This window comes from Bombina bombina, chromosome 4 (genome assembly GCF_027579735.1).
Source record: "Bombina bombina isolate aBomBom1 chromosome 4, aBomBom1.pri, whole genome shotgun sequence".
In the NCBI taxonomy this organism is placed as follows: domain Eukaryota; kingdom Metazoa; phylum Chordata; class Amphibia; order Anura; family Bombinatoridae; genus Bombina; species Bombina bombina.
The window spans coordinates 1,048,994,562-1,049,009,734 of record NC_069502.1 but is presented as its reverse complement, the minus strand read 5'-3'; positions in this window follow the sequence as shown (position 1 = coordinate 1,049,009,734).

Here is a 15,173-nt window from a genome sequence, read left to right as displayed (position 1 = left end):
ACCAGCCAATTTTGATAGAAGAAGTGGTGACGGCTATAGAGAAATTAAAAATGAATAAAGCCCCCGGGCCAGATCAATTACCAACCGAATTCTACAAAATACTGATAGACAATATTCCGGAAACATTAGTAGAACTATTTAATAAATACTATACTAATAACAGAATGGATTCACTATACTTTACCACATCGGTCGTGACCCTTATTCCCAAAAAAGACAAAGATTTAGAGCTCCCAGGCTACTATCGCCCTATTTCGTTATTGAATAATGATTACAAACTTCTTACTCATATAGTGGCAGACAGACTGAAAAAGTGTATGAATAATCTAATTCATATAGACCAGACGGGTTTTATGACAGGTAGAAGCGTAACTAAAAACATACGCAAAGCATTGTTAACAATAGACCATTTTTGGAATAGAGTGCAAGATGGTGGTAAGGCTCCCAAAGTAGATTTGGCGCTATTGACGCTTGATGCGGAGAAAGCCTTCGATTCAATAGAATGGAACCACCTATTTACTACCTTAAAGCATTTTGGATTAACAGGGGGCTTTTTAAATTTTATAAAACTATTATATAATAACCCTTGCTCCTATCTACTAATTAATGGGGGTCTTTCTTCAAAAATAACGTTAGCGAGAGGAACTAGACAGGGGTGTCCTCTGTCGCCACTTCTCTTCAATCTTTCAATTGAACCTCTCGCGACCCGTTTGAAACAAGAATTGGAAGGCATCTCTTTGGGGGACACCAAACTCACTCTATCGTTATATGCGGATGATCTCCTATTATTTCTATCGAAAACTAAAGATAGTATACCCACTCTCTTGGGGATAATAAAGGAGTTCAGCCTGTTTTCTGGTTACAAGGTTAATCAAAACAAATCAGAACTTTTATGGATTTATAAGAGGAAAGACAGTTTAAGGGATTTTCCCTTTCAGATAGTAGATCATATTAAGTATTTAGGGATTTATTTGTCTGGCAACCCCAAAAAATGGTATGCACTTAACTATACAAAATTTTTTGGGGAAGCCACGTCCATGGTAGATAAGTGGAAGTCACTTCCAATTTCTTTGTCTGCTTAAATTACTTTATTAAAAACATTCATGTTTCCACGTCTCTTGTATATAATGCAAAATCTACCAATAATAATGGAAAACTCAGACGTACAACTCTTTAATAAACTATGCACAGGTCTGCTATGGGGAAAAGGGAGACCACGTCTATCTATACGATTTTTGCAACAAAACAAGGATTCAGGAGGGTTTGGACTCCCAAATATCAAAGTAACCAATTGGGCTACCTTGGTTAAGATTGCAGTAGACTGGATAACCGAAGCCAATCATTTCACCCTCTTTGACTTAGAGGAGGGAATGATTAGACCTTTTTCGTTAAAAGCAATTCTTCACATGCCGTTGAGCAGTCTACCATCCAGTATCAGTAATTTGAGGGTGACTTACAATATAATTATAGCTTGGCAAAAATTTTGTGGGGAACTTGGGTTAAGTTATACCTTTTCCAAATATCTCCCCATAACAGGTAACCCTGGATTTGTACCGGGACTTTCTCCCGGTATATTTCAGGGCTGGCGTCTGCGGGGCCTGAAGTATGTTGCCCAGCTACTAGAACCAAGCACGGGCGTTGTGAAAACCTTTGAAAGTATCAGAAGGGAATTTGATCTCCCAAAACATTACTTCTACGCGTACCTCCAAATCAGACATTATATTCTGCATGGGACACAATACCCACACATCGTACGAGACTTAGGAATAATCGAATCTGGTATTGGAATGTTTAAGAGTGGATATTATTCAATATCCAGCTGGTATAAGATGATCATGTTAAAATACGGTCAACAACACCTGGAGTCAATTCTCTCCAAATGGCAGAGAGTGCTGCGAGATACAGAAATAGATGATATTAAAACAAGTATTCTATTAACAGGCAGTAATAATATAACATGGAAAGAGTCCCATAGCAAAATACAAAATTTTTCCTATATCTCTCCGGTAATTCTAGCCAAATGGGATAAAAAGTGTTCAGGTAATTGTTTCCATTGCAAATTCCCGAAGGCAGATATGCTACACTGTTTTTGGTCCTGCCCAAAGATTGCCAGATTTTGGAACAGAGTTAACTTTTGGGTAAACAAATTTACGCATCAAAAAGCGGTTTTGCTCGCAAAAACAATCTTTTTCCTATTTAATTCAACCTCTCAAGAAGGAAAGAAAGACAGAGATTTTATTAATACGGCCATCCTGGTGGCTAGGAATATAATTCTGCTACATTGGAAGTCAGCTAAAGCACCGAATATTGTAGAGTTTGTACAAAAAATGTATGAACAAACTACGATAGAACAATATCAATTAGATCCAAGTAGTGAAAAACAATTTAGAAGTTTTTTTAATAAATGGCTAAAACTTATAAAATCTCGCCCACTTACAACGCAATTACAGATTATTCACCCCTTACGCAAATCTGAGTTTTTTGATATAGCCATAGTCACAGGTTTTCTCCCGCCATATTGGGCAGAGCAAAGATAAAGTCAACCCGGATGAACAGGGGGGAGGGGGGGTGTGTGTTTTTTTTTTTTTTTTTCTTCTCTCTGTGGGTTTTAGTTTTTTTTTTTTTTTTTTTTTTTTTCTCTTTTAAGTTAATAGAAATAGAAATTCCAGTATTAGGATTGTCAGAACATGATGTAACACCAGTTTTGTGTCAGTTATCAACATAAAGGCTGGGTCAATGTATTTGTTTTATTACCGACGTCTGGACCCATGTTTTTGGTCATAGACACGGACATTGTCTGTACGATTTTTTTTTGCTGGTTTGAAAAAATAAAAGTTTAAAAAAAAAAAAAATGTATAAGGGATTGTACAAGCCATTTAGGCCCCAAATACTGTAATCATTTATGTCGCATATATGTATAAGGGATTGTACAATAATAGGGTTGTTATACTGCCTTTTTTTTAAAGGTCTAACGGAACTAAAGATTTGTTGATTATTAATATAGTGATCCCTAAAGATAACACCCATGTGTTTATTTTCAAACCAGTATTGCATAGAAACCTTAAAGAGATAATGACAATAGAAATAAAATAATATTGTATGTCCGACATTAATCATGAGACTAACCCCAGATCACATGCCTTCTTAAATTTCTGATCTATTGACTTCCATGTTGCGTTATTTGACTATAGAATATTATTTTTAACATCTTTCAAAATTGTTCTCCGCTTTATAAACATATACTTTTTTCAGATATAGCTATGCACATAGTTGACGCAGTCACATGAACCATCTATGTGCATCAACCAATGATCATTTACTGTGCCTGTATAGATTTGCTTTTCATCAAAGTATAAAAATCCAATGAAGGCAAAAACATAATACAATTAAATATTTTTGAAAAAGCATTTTCTTATGCAATTTGTAAAGGAAATTATATTTGTTCATGTCCCTTTAAAGGGCCACTAAACCCAAAATCTTTTTTTAATGATTCAGATAGAGAATTGAAATTTAAACAACATTACAAATTACTTCCATTATTTCTTTGGCTTCATTTTCTAGATATTCTTAGTTGAAGAAAAATAAATACACATGTTGAGCCAATCACACGAGGCTTCTTTGTGCAGCAATCAAATGCTTTTCAACAAAGAATATCAAGAGAATAAAACAAATTAGATAATATAAGTAAATTATAAAGATGTTTATAACTGCATTCTCTTTCCAAATCATAAAAAAGGTGGTTGGCATGTCCCTTTAATGATTGAGCCTGCATTCACTGCTGTAATTATTATTATTAACACTTTTAGCTTTCAGTTTCAACTAGAAATAAAAATAAACCTAACGTATTTTTTTTTTTTTTAAAGCGACGCCAACAACACAAGCAGAGCCTGTGAGGAGTAACGAAGTGCCCACTTGTTCTACTTCATCTTCTGCGGTTTACAGACCACCCAGTTCAGCTGTTTCCAGACCTTCGGCCAGTTTTACACATGGACAATTAATACGCTCCACATCTAATGTTACACACACAACTTCCTCGGCGGACACACTTCCTGATCTAAGGACCAGCACTCCAGAAACTGGTGTTGGTAGAGCAACTGGTAAGTACTTTACAAATGAATAATTTCAATGTTGTGTGTTTTATCTCTTTTATCTCTCAATTTTTTTTTTATTTTTTTTTATTTTTTTTTAAATGTCAAATGTCATTATTGACATATTCTAGTTCGAGATCTTTTACAGATGGAATGTAATTTGAAGGACAAATAGCAATGATCATAGATTTTCATGAAAGGGAAACTGTACAAATTTTTTTTTAAATGAGGATTCGTGTAGAGCATGCATGCAATTTTAAGCAACTTTCTGATGGTTTTAAAATTTATCATTATTTTCTTTTTCAGAATTGATCATAGTATTACATAAGAAAGTTGATTGAAATTCCATGCTATATATCTTATTCTCAAAAATATTAGTTTTGCTTCAGTGTCCAGTTAATTGCAAAGTACATTTCCATTAATAATTTTCAAAATAGAAATTTCACTGAATGTAATAGCGTTTGAATATATGGTTACATTGACTAAAAAACCTTTTTATTTTATTTATTTATTTATTTTTATGTTATTTATTTTTTTATAGGTGATTTGGGACGTCTTTTCCAGCGATTGAACATTCATCTCCATTATTTGATGGTATGTATCACATATGTATATATATATAATATAACTTAAATTGGTGTATGACGGTTGTATCTGCTCTCTCCTTCTATTCTATTTCTGCAAGTGTTTTTAGAACATTTTATTTTTATTTACTAACAATTTGTTATGTCTTGATCTAGAAGAAGAAAACTCATCAAGGGAGATCACTATCAATCTCATGCCGATAGTGGAAAATCCCATTCAAGATGAACCACCAGGAGGGCATGATGGAAGTGAGACTCCAGATATTCTTGAAGATTTTGGAGATGCGCAACCAGATGAAATTCACACACCGGGAAACCTTGAGGAACCTGTTGAAACACAGGCACCACCAATTGCACTGCAAACAGGTGGTCTAAATATTGACAATACACCGGCAGAAGGACTATTGGCCGATGTTGGATTGAGGGAAATGTTGACACTTGCAAGGCAATACAGAGAGGACCACAGAGAAATGCAAAATATTATTAACACTAATATTGACCGCTGGGCTGCTCTGTCAGAAAAAAATGTTGAAATAGAAATGCAAAGGAATGAGATTGAAATGCAGAAATTACAGCTGCAAAGAGAAATGTTCCAGTGGCAGAGGCGGGTGGATGAAGAGAAAAACCAGCAAATTAACAGAGCTTTAACCATCAGTGAAAGGACATTACAATCTCTGTTGGCTATTGTCAGTGAAAGGGAGGGTACAACAGACCCAAAGAGGCCACGTCTGGAGTGAACATTTAATTTATTATTTATAACACTATATTAGTCACTGTTCATTTTTTTTCATCGATATATTGTTTAATAAGTTATTTTTTGTGTTCTTTAAGTTTAAAATGTTATTTAATAAAGACAAATTTTTTTAAGCCCAAAAAAAAAGTTTATTTACATAAATTCAAAATCACTTTTGATTCTTCAACACAAAAGTTTTTCTCAGTTATTAATTGTCATTCTTCTGACAATCATCATGACAAAACAAAAAATGAAATCAAATAACATATTTACGGTATAAAAAATCTACTTGCTCCATTAACATTCCCAAAGTTGCCCTAATTTTAGAAATTTTTTGTTTAACCCCTTAATGACCGAGGACGTGCAGGGTACGTCCTCAGAAAAAAGGCAGTTAATGCCTGAGAACGTACCCTGCACGTCCTCGGTGTGGAAAGCAGCTGGAAGCGATCCTGCTCGCTTCCAGCTGCTTTCCGGTTATTGCAGTGATGCCTCGATATGGAGGCATCCTGCAATAACCTTAGATGGCCATCCGATGCAGAGAGAGCCACTCTGTGGCCCTCTCTGCACCAGACATCGATGGCCGGTATCGTTGGTGGGTGGGAGCCGGTGTGGGAGGTGGGTGGCGGCCATCGATGGCCCTGGTCATGTGGAGGGGGGCGGGATCGTGGGCGTGCAAGTCCGGGGGCGCGCGCACGTGCACGAGGGGGGCGCGCGCGGGGGGCGCGCCGGGGCAGGGACCGGGTGGGGACTGCTGCACTACAGAAAAAAATGTGTCCCAAAAATAAAAGTGGGACCAGTAATTGTTTAAAAAAAACCTTATTCGTTATTTAGGAGGTGGGGGTTGGTCCGTGGGGGGGGGGGAAGCTACACTACAGAAAAAATAAAAACAATAAAAAAGAAATAAACATTTGATTGTGCAAAATGGGTACTGGCAGACAGCTGCCAGTACCCAAGATGGCCCCCAATAAGGCAGAGGGGGAGGCTTAGAGAGCTGTTTTGGGGGGGATCAGGGAGGTTGGGGGCTAAGGGGGGATCCTAAACACAGCATATGTAAATATGCTTTTTTTTTTTTTCTTTTAAAAAAAAAAATCTTTTATTTTAGTACTGGCAGACTTTCTGCCAGTACTTAAGATGGCGGGGACAATAGTGGGGTGGGGGAGGGAAGGGAGCTGTTTGGGAGGGATCAGGGGGTGGGATGTGTCAGGTGGGAGGCTGAACTCTACACTAAAGCTAAAATTAACCCTGCAAGCTCCCTACACACTACCTAATTAACCCCTTCACTGCTAGCCATAATAGACGTGTGATGCGCAGCAGCATTTAGCGACTTTCTAATTACCAAAAAGCAACGCCAAAGTCATATATGTCTGCTATTTCTGAACAAAGGGCATCCCAGAGAAGCATTTACAACCATTTGTGCCATAATTGCACAAGCTGTTTGTAAATAATTTCAGTGATAAACCTAAAATTGTGAAAAAATTAACGTTTTTTTTAATTTGATCGCATTTGGCGGTGAAATGGTGGCATGAAATATACCAAAATGGGCCTATATCAATACTTGGGGTTGTCTACTACACTACACTAAAGCTAAAATTAACCCTAGAAGCTCCCTACATGCTCCCTAATTAACCCCTTCACTGCTGGGCATAATACGCGTATTTTGCGCAGGGGCATTTAGCAGCCTTCTAATTACCAAAAAGCAAAGCCAAAGCCATATATGTCTGCTATTTCTGAACAAAGGGGATCCCAGAGAAGCATTTACAACCATTTATGCTATAATTGCATAAGTTGTTTGTAAATAATTTCAGTGAGAAACCTAAAGTTTGTGAAAATATTTGTGAAAAAGTGAAAAAAAAATTTTATTTGATCGCATTTGGCGGTGAAATGGTGGCATGAAATATACCAAAATGGGCCTAGATCAATACTTTGGGATGTCTTCTAAAAAAAAATATATACATGTCAATGGATATTCAGGGATTCCTGAAAGATATTAGTGTTCCAATGTAACTAGCGCTAATTTTGAAAAAAAGTGGTTTGGAAATAGCAAAGTGCTACTTGTATTTATGGCCCTATAACTTGCAAAAAAAGCAAAGAACATGTAAACATTGGGTATTTCTAAACTCAGGACAAAATTTAGAAACTATTTAGCATGGGTGTTTTTTGGTGGTTGTAGATGTGTAACAGATTTTGGGGGTCAAAGTTAGAAAAAATTTGTTTTTTTCCATTTTTTCCTCATATTTTATAATGTTTTTTTATAGTAAATTATAAGATATGATGAAAATTATGGTATCTTTTGAAAGTCAATTTAATGGCGAGAAAAACGGTATATAATATGTGTGGGTACAGTAAATGAGTAAGAGGAAAATTACAGCTAAACACAAACACCGCAAAAATGTAAAAATAGCCTTGGTCCCAAACGGACAGAAAATGGAAAAGTGCTGCGGTCATTAAGGGGTTAACATGATCTTCAAGACAACTCTGAGTACTTTTGTCTGCAGTTTCAATAGTTGATGTTGAAGATAAATCTGTAGAAAAATAAATGCAAAGCAAATTTTAATTCAATTTTCATATACATATTCAATGTATGATAGGGTTTTTCATCACAAATATTACCTCCTGATGTGCTGTTATCTAGGTTATCTACTATATTAGCTTCTACACTTATGTCCACTCCTTTAAAGCTTTCATCTGAGCCAACTCCTATTTGAAATATACAATATGTATTAGTTAAAACTTTGATTTTCTTAGATTTAAGATTACTGAGTATGAAACATACCTTTATCTACCATCATTGTTGGTAAAACTTCTATCCTTGGTTGAGTATCATCTGAAGTCAAGGCTTCAAATATTGTCACACTATCAGGATTTTGAAATTCTTCCATTTCCATACTATTTTCCATGTCTTCCATGGTAATATCTATGAACGTAATTACAAAGATAAAGATAGAAAACTATTAAATCAAAAACCTAGGATATATTATTTAAAACAATAATAATAATCATTAAAAGGGACATAGAACCCAATTTCTAAGTTTCATGATTCAGATAGTGCATGCAATTTAAATAAACTTTCTATTTTACTTCATTCTTTTTGTATCTTTATTTGAAAAGCAAGAATGTAAGTTTAGATGCCAGCCCATTTTTGGTGAACCAACTGTGTTGTACTTGCTAATTGGACAGAACCAATCAAAAAGTGTTGTCCATGGTGCTCAACCAAAAATTGGCTGGCTCCTTAGCTTAGATGCCTTCTTTTTCAAATAAAGATAGAAAGATAATGAGGAAAAAAATGATAATAGAAGTAAATTAGCAACTTGATTAATATTGCATGCTAAAACTTTTTAAGCCAAAACCTAAAATATATGATTTAAAATTTAAATAATAAGTCATTACCTGTCTGTGTCTTTTTATGAAAAATTTCATATGGATTTGGAGATAATTCAATATCCAATAGTGTTATTGGCAAAGGTGGAGAAAGAGCTTCACTTCTGGGTGTTTGCACCAACATTGACCTTAGGTAGCGTGGTGGGTGTTCACACTTCATTCTCCTACTTCTCATATCTATAAACATATATATAAAAAAAATTTGGAATAATTTTTTTTTTTCATTATTCCAAGTAATTTTTTGTTTTCAAAACATTCAGTTCTGCATGCTTACTTTTCTAACATGTTTCAATGGTATATAGTAATATATTTATATTTTATTCTACTAACTCAGTTCTGCATGTTTCAATGGTATATACTAATATAGTTATATTTTACTCTACTAACTTTTTGTATGCTAAGTTTTCTAACCTTTTAAGTGTATATAGTAATATAGTTAAATTTTAATCTACTAACTCAGTTCTGCATGCTTACTTTTGTAACTTTTTGCAATTGTATATACTAATATAGTCAAAGTAACACTCAGAAAATAATATTGTCCTGGATTCGTCAATGATGACGCAGTTCAAAAATAAACCCTTTTTTTATATTATAAAAAATTATTTCATATATAATTTTGAAACTTACATGTCCTTATCAATCTTCGAATCGATTTATAGTACTTCGGTTCTCTTCTCTTCAAATCACTATATTTTCTAAGACACTGTCGTCTTGTTCTTTTAATTTTTGAAATACGATGCATTCTTCTCAGCATCTCGTATATAATTTTGTCTCTGCATTCCTGTCTCACTCCCCTCACACCACCAATCCGTTTAGGGAAATATTTATCCATGGCATAAACTAATTTCACCAATTCTCCAGCACCAAAAGGTTCAGGACGTGACATGTTAGACGATGACGTGATTAATCGTTATGTCAATCATTAGCGCATTGATATAGATATGTATCCCCGAAAAATAGAAAAAAATATAATGTATATGTAGATTAATGTATTTTATGAAGGTTTGTAAATATCGATGTTTATAGTTATTACAAATGATATTTGGTTTCTCTACATTTTCTTTGTTTCAGATGTGTTGATATGTATTAAAATTTACTTTGGTTTACAATTGTTATTTTGTTTCTAAACATTTTCTTTGTTTCAGATGTGTTTATATGTATTAAAATTTATTTTGGTTTACAATTGTTATTTTGTTTCTAAACATTTTCTTTTTTTTCAGATGTGTTTATATGTATTACAAGTTACTTTGGTTTACAATTGTTAATATATAATGTTTAAAGATTGTAATTTTGTAATAAAATAATTTATTTGCCATTATTTTCTATATGCCACTATTCTTTTAACAAATCTTGAATGGAAAAATATATTATAAAGGTTAAGAAAATAAGTGTTAAGAGTAAGCCCTTAAGGTATTTATTTGAATATGGGAAAACCTAGTAGCTGTTAAAAATTGAGGTTAGAATAAAACAAATCAAATTAGCAAGTCTTTTTTAACTCAAAAATCCTATCTGATAACATAAAGCACTGTTGAATATACTGTCGCTTGTTACAGCTACAATTCAATGACACAATACAATGAATTAGCATCAGCTATGGAGGGATTACATTACACTAATCACATTATGTAAAAGAGTGAGAGCAGCTGTAGACACTAGTGTGATGTCACAAAGACAATGTATTACCTATAATATATTGTCTGTAATAACTTTGATCATAAACTTTATTTATTTGAAACCTTTGATAATTGAAGAGCAACAACTGTTATGTATTTAACTGTTTATCATGAGTGATTTTTAATAACCTTAATTCTTAAAAAAAAAATGGAGACAAGTTAATAAAGAAAGTTTTTTATTGATCAACTGAAACTTTAATCTTCAAAATATTGTTCTGAAACCATGTCCCTTGTTGCATTTCCACGCCTATTAGCTTGTTCTACACATATTTCTTCTGGTAAATCATCAGCATCTATTGGATCTTCATCTTCTAATGGACAGCCTCTTTTAATTGCAATATTGTGCAGTATGCAGCAAACCAATATAATTTTTGCAACTTTCTCTGGTGCATACTGCATAGCACCACCAGAACGATCAAGACATCGAAACCGCATTTTCAAAATACCGAAAGTCCTCTCAATAATCCCCCTGGTAGATCGGTGAGCTTCATTGAAACGTACTTGACTTCTGGTCTGTGGGTTGTTATAGGGAGTCAACAGCCATTCTGTACATGAGTACCCTCCATCTCCTAATAGAAGATATAATAAATATAAATATTAATATAAGAATAATTATAAAGATTCAGAACTATACAATACAAATTTAAACTATACAGATTACAGTTGACAAATTGGGCGCAAATTTTGTACATTGAAATGAGAGACAAATTAGACGCCAGTTATGCTTACCTAGAAGCCATCCGTCAGGCATATTTCCGTCCTCGAACTTCCGGTATAACCCAGTCTGCCTTAAAATGTAAGAATCATGACAGGAGCCAGGAAAGTTAGAACGGACACTGATAATCCTCATGTTGGGGTCACAGACCATCTGGACATTCAAGGAATGGAAATGCTTTCTATTCCTATAGATCTCCTCACGAGCTTGAAGTGGTCTTACAGCAACATGGGTACAGTCTATGGCACCTAGGACATTGGGCATCCCAGCCATCCTATAGAAATTTGACTTGATAGATTGCCATTCTTCAGGGGTAGATGGCAAACAAACATATCGATGAAAAATAACCATCATAGCCCCTATTACTTTGGATAAGTGGCGTGAAAAAGCAGATTGACTCATTCCAATAATGACGCTAGAAACTGCCTGAAAGGAGCCTGTTGCAAAAAAATGCAATGCAGCTAATAGTTTCAGAAGTCCCGGAATAGCTTGTGAACGAGCAGTCATCGGCTCCAAATGATCTTCAATCTCTCGATACAGGTATAATATCGATTCACGATCAAGCCGGAATCTTTGTATGATCTCTCGGTCAGAAAGGCCGTGCAAACCAACCCGTGGAAGGAATACACGGGGGACACAAACTCTCCTTCTTCTAACGATAGGATTAGCTACATTTCCAGTATTCTGTCTTCTAGCCCGGATTTGCATCAAACGGAGAATAAACAAAAACAGAATTCTCTCCATAGCTGCTTAAATGAACAATGTAAGTACAATGCTGATATTACTGCCTTTTATATATGTATAGACTGGCGTCTAGAGTGGCTTTCCTATTGTTTTGTACCTTGCCCGCCACCTAAAAGGTGGCGAGGCAAAAATAACGAGGTGGGGGCGGAGATTTACGCGAGCGGACAAATAGATTTTTTAGTACATTCGTTTTTGGCGAGTTGGTGGTCAAATGTGTCTAATTACAGTAAAAAATGGAGAGGTAGCGAGGTTTGGCGGATAAGTACGCTCGCAATTTTAAAGATGCGAGTTTTAACATAATTGACGGCTTTGTACATATCAGTTTGCGAGTTTTGACGCGAGATTTGTTGCGGGTAGCTCGCTGACTGCTTAGTACATGGAGCCTAAGTGAGTTTTGTCTTAATTGTATAGGGCTGTCAGGCATCTATCAAGAGGTAGTATGAGAGGCTAGCCAACAGTACTAACTAAAAAAAAGTGACAAAACTGTTAGACATATTAAGCTAGCAAATAGTATATGGCTAATGTAAGTTAGTTCTCTATCTTCCTGTGTAAAATCCAGCATATTGTCATGAACTATGTATAGGAGAATGAGTCAGGAGCAGTGAGCAATGAGTGGGAAGTTACTATGATTGCAGAGCAAGTAATGCCTTTACTTATATGAGCACCTATTTGAGATGTAGGTGTATATATCTCCAGGAGAAGCCCCCTGAAATCAACTAAAATATATACAATTCTGACCCAGAATCTAGTGTCTCTAGTTTATGTAAATCATAAACAGACTATTGTGGGAAATAGAAAAGGTATTTTAAGGAGCACACCATGTATTAAAGGACTTGTATATGTATGACCTAATTCTTAAGATATATTAGCTAAAGTCTGATAAGTAGATCATAATAGCTTATGTATATCTATATGTTCAACCTGCATTGAAATATGAATAATACATAGGTGCATGTATTGCAGCTGTCAGGTCATTTGTAAATAGTATGGTGACTATATAGCAAACTCAGCAGAGACTCATATCGTCAGTTATACAGAAGGTAGGCAAAGTAGTTCCCTTGTGTGAGAGTGAACCTTATTACAGGTCAGATGAATCATAGAGGGCACAATACAGGTGTTATTTGTAATGAACAATTAGATATGTCTGGAAAACTTATGTAACAGTAAACTTTGAAAGGTATAGAACATAATTTAAGGACTATATGTTATATACAGCATATCAAAATGTTCACTATAAATTCAAGTGTAGCCCTGCAGATCACAGAAATTAGCTTTTACAAAAGACTTGAACACATACTAAACGGTAAAGCTCACTTTAAAGGGACAGTCAACACCAGAATGTTTGTTGTTTTAAAAGATAGATAATCCTTTTATTACCCATTCCCCAGTTTTGCACAGCCACCACAGTTATATTAATATACTTTTTACCTCTGTGATTACCTTGTATCTAGGAACCTTCTTCCAGCCCCCTGATCACATGACATTTTATTTATTATCTATTGACTTTCATTTTAGCCAATTAGTGCAGTGTCTGCCACAATTCACAGGCGTGCTCACAATGTTATCTATATGGCTTACAGGAACTAGCTCTCCCCTGTTGTGAAAAGCAAATACAAAAGCATGTGATTAGAGGCGGCCTTCAAGGGCTTAGAAATTATCATATGAGCCTTCCTAGGTTTAGCTTTCAACTAAGAATACCAAGAGAACAAAGCAAAATTGGTGATAAAAGTAAATTGGAAAGTTGTTTAAAATTACATGCCTTATTTGAAACATGAAAGTTTTTTTTGGACTTGACTGTCCCTTTAATGCACAAAGTGACGCAGTAGTGCTGAAACTAACAGCTGTTAGAGATCTGATAAGTGAGGTGCAAAGAGAGCAGGACACCTTTGTAACACTTCTCTTGTAATTTATATTACATGCAGCATAGCAGAATGCTCAATAAAAATTCAAATGTAGACCTGTAGACTACAAAAAATAGCTTTAACAAAGGACTTGCACACATACAAAACAGTGCTGTAAATAACGGCCGCTAGGAATCTCATATTTGAGGTGCAATGTGAGCAGGCCACCTCTGCAGCACATCCCTTCAGAAGGTTCCATAGTCAGGCAACTTCCCTACAGTCTGTCACAGAGATTGATAGCCACCCAGCCATAGGTATGCTCTAATTAATTTAACCTACTCCGGTCCTCTGTGGGGTTCTGATCAGTCCTAGCAGTAAGGGCTTCAGGAACTGCCTGACATTACAGTGACCCATGAGAGCCGTGATGATGCATAGAGTAGAGGTCTCTCTATCTCTGTTAGACTGGGAGTAGCCATACATAGATCCAGGTTGTCAGATATCCAATCTCCTGAACCATCCACCATGCTGAGTTTTTCCTTTCACTATATCTTGCAAGATTTTCCCCTTTATCACCCGGAAATTAAGCTACCTCTTGTTGCTGTGGATCACTTGCATTTTGCTTTGAAGGATCGGTCGCACTCTTCTCGGCTGGGGCAGGTAGTAAGTGAAGGTACTGCTGTGTTTCTCAGGGATCCGCTAAGTTGCTAGTGTAAATTACCTTGATATGTCTGATTCTCCCATTTGGTAGAGAGTGCTATGTACATGGAAGATCCCTTCCTCTTCTGCTGTGGGTTTTTAGCAAGTGTCTTCAATATACAGAGCTCTCAGCACCATTAGAAGGCTGCCATATCCGCTGAGCATTTTCCTCTCAAGTTCAACAAGCAATAATCGCAACTGTAGGTTCGATTTCTCCATATTATGTACGAATGATAGAGAACTTTATATGTAGATAGATAAAGATAGATGAATCGAGCAATATAATTATGGGGGTGATGGAAAACTGGAGAGTATACCGGCACCTAGACTTAAGTCTGTCCGATTTAGGGCTCCGATGTCAGTATTTTTATCGGATAAGCATCGCCATCTAGTTAGGTGCGGTCTGCAAAACATTCCACAGAGTTTAGGGGTTAAGATGGCTAGTTAGTGTAGTGGATAACTGGCGGCTTATTATCCTTGAGCCAGGAGCTTCTAACATGTACAACCTGCCATGGCCGCGGCTCGGATACGACTCCATATTATTTCTATTTTTAAATATTTCAATATATTTTATAAAACATATACATAAAATATAGATATATAAAAATATATACATAAATATATGGATATAGATATTTAAAAATAAAAAGAGCATTTCCAGAAATCTGTCTCTTTATTTTGATTGTGTTTGCCACATAAAACCTAGTGTATGTGAATTGTG